Consider the following 6,640-nt stretch of genomic DNA (forward strand, 5'->3'; position numbering starts at 1 on the left):
AAAGAATCTGGTAGATAAACGCGGCGATCGGCCTCGTGAAGTCTGACCATCTTATTATAATTATCTATTTTCTAAAAATAAACATTTTAAAATACCGGTGTAAAAAGCTTAAATTCGCTGTTTTTTAGTTAGAAAAACACTTTTTTTTTTCTTAGGAAGCAAAAATAAATTTATTCAAAGTATTTGCCCTCGCTAACTATACATTTTTCTCATCTTTCAGGCAATTTGTGTATACTACGCCAAAAAAATTCCTTATCTTTCGAGGCAAACCATTCATCAAGTCATTTTCGGACATCTTCATAAGAATCGAAGTGTCGCTTAGCGAGCGCGCCCATCGACGAAAACAGGTGATCGTCAGAAGGTGCTAGATCTGGTGAGTAAGCGGAATGGGGTAGCACTTCCCAGTTGGAAGTCTCCAAATAGGTTTGGATCATTGTTGACGTGTGCGATGGTGCATTGTCGTGGAGGAAAATCAGCTTGTCATGTCTTTTCCGATAATGCGGCCTTTTTTTACGCAGAGCACGGTGCAATTTGATCAGTTGTTGGTGATAGCAGTGAGCATTAACAGTTTCACCAGGTTTTAACAGCTTGTAGTAGATGACACCCTCCTGATCCCACCAAACGCACAGCATCGTCTTCTATCCGAAGCGGATTTGGTCTTGAGAAAGATGTTGGGCGGGATCAACCCAAGCGTTTCTTGCGTTTAGGATTCTGAAAATAGATCCACTTTTCATCGCCTGTCACAATCCGATGCTGGAACGACTTTCTTTTTTGTCTGGCAAGCAGAATTTGGCATGTGTTTTGGCGTCGCTCCATCTGCCTATCGTTCAGTTCATGCACCCATTTTCCGATCTTTTGAACCTTTCCCATAACATGTAGCCGCATGGAAATGACTGCTTGAGAAACACCCAATTGCTCGGCAAGCATTTTTTGCGATTGGGTATCGTCCTCGTCCAAAAGATCCTGCAATTGACAGTCCTCAACCTTCCTGGGCCAATTTTCATGCTTCTTGTCACTCACACAAAATTGTCGTCTTTGAATCGGCGAAACCAATTTCTGCATGTTGTTTCCGATAAAGCATTGTCGCCATAGGCCTCCACAAGCATTCGATGCTATTCGGCAGCCGAATTTCTTCAAATTGAAATAGAAAAGCAAAGCTTCCCGCATATGTTTTTTTTTTAGCAAAAAACTAGACATGATTACGAAAGAAAAAATGTATGTTGTTATATGAAATTGCTGATGATGTGCACTGGTTATTGTTGACAGATGTTAAACACATAAAAAAAAAGTGTGTTGTGTTCCCAGGGTAGCTTTGTACGCTCACTAATGCCACCTATGAGCAAACGGCGGATTTAAGTTTATACACCTTTATAACAAAACTAAAATAATCCCAACAATTCGCAGTATAAAACATGTAATTCATTATTAAAAATAGCATGGTTCATTGTGCACACAACTCTTGTACACAACCATTTTCCGGTTTTTGAAATCGAAATTGTGAACTAAACTTAAAAAACAATTTAAGAGTTATTGTTTATAGTATGTAGCCAACTAAATTCGTAAACTATATGCCAAAACTCAATAATTGAGAGACATATATGCCTCTGAAATTTACATATTAGGTGTACAACTTTGCTTCCGCCGTTTTCCTATAGATGGCTTTAGCGGTAAGTGGTGGTCGAAATAAATAGATCATAGACGTCATACAATAAACTTGGGCATCTGTCAACATAACCCCATAGAAACATTAGTCGATTTGTGTCTGCATCATAAAGTTATTCTCGATTGAAAATGTCAGTTTACGAGCCAAATTCTCGTCATTTGCTGGAGGTTTTAATTTTTTGCTTCAATATGAAGAAATCTGCGGCTGAGGCTCACGTGTCGTGAGTTTCAACGCTTCAAGGACGGTGATTTTGACGTCCAAGGTGCTCTGTATTTGATGGGACCAGCTCGGCGTAGTGTATTATGAACTGTTAAAACCGACTGAAAGGGCGATCGGTATCGAACGCAATTGATGCGTTTGAGCCGAGCATTAAAAGACAAACGGTCGCAATACAACGAGAGACACGATAAAGTGATTTTGCAGCATGACAATGCTCGACTCCATGTTGCGAAAGTGGTCAAGACATACTTGGAAACGTTGAAATGGGAAGTCCTACCCCACCCGCCGTATTCTCCAGACGTTGCTCCCTCTGACTCACTTGTTTCGATCAATGGCACACGGCCTGGCTAACCAGCACTTACGATCTTATGAAGAAGTAAAAAATTGGATCGATTCGTGGATAGCCTCAAAAGATGACCAGTTTTTTCGACGCGGGATTCGTACGCTACCCGAAAGATGGGAGAAAGTAGTGGCCAGCGATGGACAATACTTTGAATCATAAATGTATAACCAGTTTTTTACAATAAAGCCTCGAATTTCGGAAAAAAACGGCGGAAGCAAAGTTGTACACCTAATAGTTCATTGTTGAATCATGTACACTACTTTTAAAATATTATTTTAATATTTTTATAATACATTCGATTTCTTTCAAAGAACTATTGACCACGTTTTTGTGCCACAGAATATAATAGAGGAAAATTGCTGATATCAACATATCACTTTGTTTTTAGACAATATACTAGCCCATCACAAGCGCGCGCTGACCTCAAGCAATCATAATTTATCTTATTTTTAATTTTTACAAATTGATATATACGATAGTTCATATTAAATTGACATGAATCCCTAATAAAATGGCATTTTAATTATCATGATTGATCTTTTTGTGATGGAAGAAAATCTTTTAATTTCAAAACATTTCAATTAATGACACTTTATACTTACATTATTCGACATACATATTTACTCAATTTTTAAATAACGATAAAAACATTATTAATCATTTTTTCCTTCAAATTTTAATTTTTAATCTGAATCAATGTACCTGAAAATCTTTTACATACGCCATATTGAATCAGGAATTTTTTAATTTCAAATTTTAAATTCAGAATCGAAATCCGCATCTATGAAAAATCCTTTCTGTGTATCTCTCTCTAAATCTCTGCCTTCTCCATCTAGGACTATTCATGAGGAAGAAGTTATCAAACGCTATGAAACGCTAAATATTGGACGGTATTCATAATCCGTATTTATATATTTAAAATGTCTTAAATATAATATCTTAAGATGCTAATACAGTTCTTAGATTGACTTATGACATCTTAAAACTCTACTTAAGACAATCTTAAATGTAAGAATCGACTATGAATACTGACTGTTTTGAAATTGGAACTGAATCTTTCTTTACTCATCTCTAAATCGTTAAAAATTGCAAAATTATGCCACCTAACTATGCAAAATATGCAATTACGCTACTATTTCCAAGCAATTTCTATTTTTACGCTGTAATCTTTAAGGGACTTTCTTCACATGTGTGAAGTTGGTCCCGCACTTTTCGAATTTTGCAATTTTTTTTTTTAATTGTGCTATGCTATGCTACGTTTGTGTCGACTTGTGCAAATCGCAGCTTGATAACATGAAGCGTTTTCCAAAAAAAAAAAAAATCGTTTTTATGCCTCGCGTTTTTCAAATTTTATAATTTTTTAAATTGGATTATATTGTGTTACGTATATTGTGCTGATTTATATCGCAAACCGCAGCTCAATAGCATAAGCATGCGCATAAAAAGAGATTAACTTAAGGCTCGGTAAAAATTTTTGAAAAAAGGGTGGAGGTAAATAAAAAATTCGAATTGTGCTAGGACAATACAACAACTTTTCCTTATGACAAAATTTCCTCAGATCAACAGGTTTCGCGGAATTCTGCGAGTTGTGTTGAATTGTGCTATTCAAAATCAAATTTTTATCAACACCATAGTTAATCTCTATTTTTTATACAAATCCTTCGTAGATCTTGAGTAGCACAACTCGCAGAATTTGATTATCTCACATCTCGTTCGCAAATTACTGGAGTTTGAAATTTTTCGTTCCTATATATTAATATGACTAGCAAATTGTATTTTTTTTTTTAAATGTTTCATGTTATTGAGCTGCGGTTTGCGGCACAAAATTCGAAAAGTACGTGGCCAACTTCTACACACGTACTTACCTCTTAGAACAGACTCCGAATCATCTCTAAGTCGTTTAAAATTGCAAAATTGCACTCTGAATAGAATAGAATTTATTATACTTCAGCATATTTACAGCCAAGAAAGAGATTTGGTTTACATAAATTCTTAACTCATTCATACATCCATACCTTATCCGCAAACTATCGCACATGTTGTTATAAAAATTTTTGCTTATCCCTTTTCTTTCCTACTTTTCTGGTTAAACCTTCTGACTTCGCTCCTTTACCTACTTTATTTCATTTTTTTTTCCGCTTTTCTCTCTTAATCATATTTACTTTTAATGTTATATACTCTCGTTCGATACATACATACATATGTTATCTTTATATCACAGTCTTATCATCATCTATTATTAATATCACATATTTATATCTTACTTACTTATTCCTTAGTTATCTTTTCCTCCTTTCAGTTCACCTTTCTTTCCTTTTCTCTCCATACTTTCCCTCTATCTATACATTTCCTTCCTATCCTCTTTTGACTCCTTCTCTCTTATTCTTTTCGCTATCCTCCCTCTCTTTTCATAATTTCCTTATTATTTCCCCTTTTACCTCATCTAATTCCTCATTACACAGTTTCCTTAAGATTCCTTCCTTATCTTTTCCTAATTTAATAAACTTTTCTCTTATTTCCGAACATTCCGAATATTCCTTTACATAGTGCTTTAAATTATTTTTCCCTTATCACAGAATATACTTTTTCTTATTCTCTTTTCTACCCAATATTTATTATCTTCCTCTAAGTTCCCACACCTTAATTTGAACAAGACTCTCATCTCTGTTCCTCTTTTCCCTTCCCGTAAGTTTTCTTTCCTCAAATACTCTGAAACCCTACTATTTGTCTCTATTTCTTTATACCTCTTGTATTTTGCCTTATGAATTTTACAGTCCTCCCACTGTCTTTGCACCTCTTTTTTCCTGTTTATTAATTGATCCTCAAAATTTTCCTTCCCATATGCCACTTCCCTTGCTTTTATTGCTCTTACATCCATTCCTATTATAACACCTCATCTTTTCCTGTCCGTATATACATCCCTCCATCCATTCTTCTTCTTTTCTTCCCAATTCGCATTTGTCCTACTTTTCCTGATTTTATTTTATGCTCAAATTTCCTTGCTTTTATTCCTCATCCTACTCTGAGTTTATCCATAAGAAGCTCCTTCATAATTAAATACTTTGGGATGCAGAAATCCAAACTAAACATCTATCTTATATAATCCATCATAACCTTTTCCAATTCTTCTTTCTCCTCCTAACCCCATATTTTCACTCCATAAGCCATAACTTTGCATCAAATATTTAAATAAGATTCATCTCCTTCTGAAATCGTTCCTGCATGTCGTTCCTCTCGCCTAAACCCCATATTTTTTTTGCCGCCAGCTTATCCTTTCTATTTAATTCCTTAATGTGATCTTTACAGTTGCCCTATCTATTCAAAGTAAAGCCTAGATACTTAAATTCCTGCACCTCTTTTATCTTCTTTTTACTCCATTTTCATATTTCCATTTTCTCTCTTCCTCTCCTATTATATATCAATATCTTATAGTTTTATCTATACATAATTCTAATTTCTTTTCCTCTAAAAATCTTCTAAAACTTTCTATCATATCCTGCAGGGATTTCCTATTTTTTACCAATAGAATTACATCAATTACCGCAAGATTCCAAATCCTTTGTTTATTTATACCTATTCCTCCGATATCTCTGCCTTTAAATTTTTCATTTAAGTCTGCGATGTACAAATTGAATTCATTACACATCCCTGTCTTACGCCTTTCTTTGTTACAAAACTTTCAGTATTTCCTAGCCTAACCGTTATCTCTGTTCTCTCTTCTCAATTTTTCTAACTCTTACTTATTCCTTTCTTCCTCAAGCAGTCTCATAACTTGCCTCTAACCCTCTGACCATCTTGTCAAAGGATCTTCAGATCCGCAAATATCACGAAAACTTTTTCATTTTTTCCTTTCTTACTTCCTTCCTTCTGTGCATTATCACGAAGTGATATTGCATTATTATCGATCGTCGATCTTCCTCTTCTGAAACCTACCCTTGAATTTCTGGGAATTCTTTCATTCTTTTTTTCTCTGTCTCTTTTCTCTAGTCTGTTTTTCAGCACCTCTGCATACAATTTGTAGATTGTGCAGAGCCATAATATCCCTCTATAATTTGTTGCCTTTTTTGGTCACCTCTCTTATATATAGAAACTACTATGCTTTTCTTCTAATCTTCTAAAATCTTATCTTTTCTCCATACTATTTTCATTAAAGATATCAGCTTCGTCTATAGCCTTTTCTCTGCATATTTCCACGCTTCTATCGATATTCCGTCGATGCCAACAGCTTTCCTAAGTTTCATTTTTTCTTAGTACCTTCTTTATCTCCTCTTCATTCTTCTCTTTCTTCCAGTTCTGTGCTTTCCTCCATTTCTCTTTCCTCTCCTTTTCACTATCTAGTAGTTCTTTAAAACGATTTCTCCATTGCTCTTTATTTATGCTATTTTCTGCTTCTTTCATATATATATATATATATA

The sequence above is a fragment of the Atta colombica genome, unplaced genomic scaffold (genome assembly GCF_001594045.1).
Source record: "Atta colombica isolate Treedump-2 unplaced genomic scaffold, Acol1.0 scaffold86, whole genome shotgun sequence".
In the NCBI taxonomy this organism is placed as follows: Eukaryota; Metazoa; Arthropoda; class Insecta; order Hymenoptera; family Formicidae; genus Atta; species Atta colombica.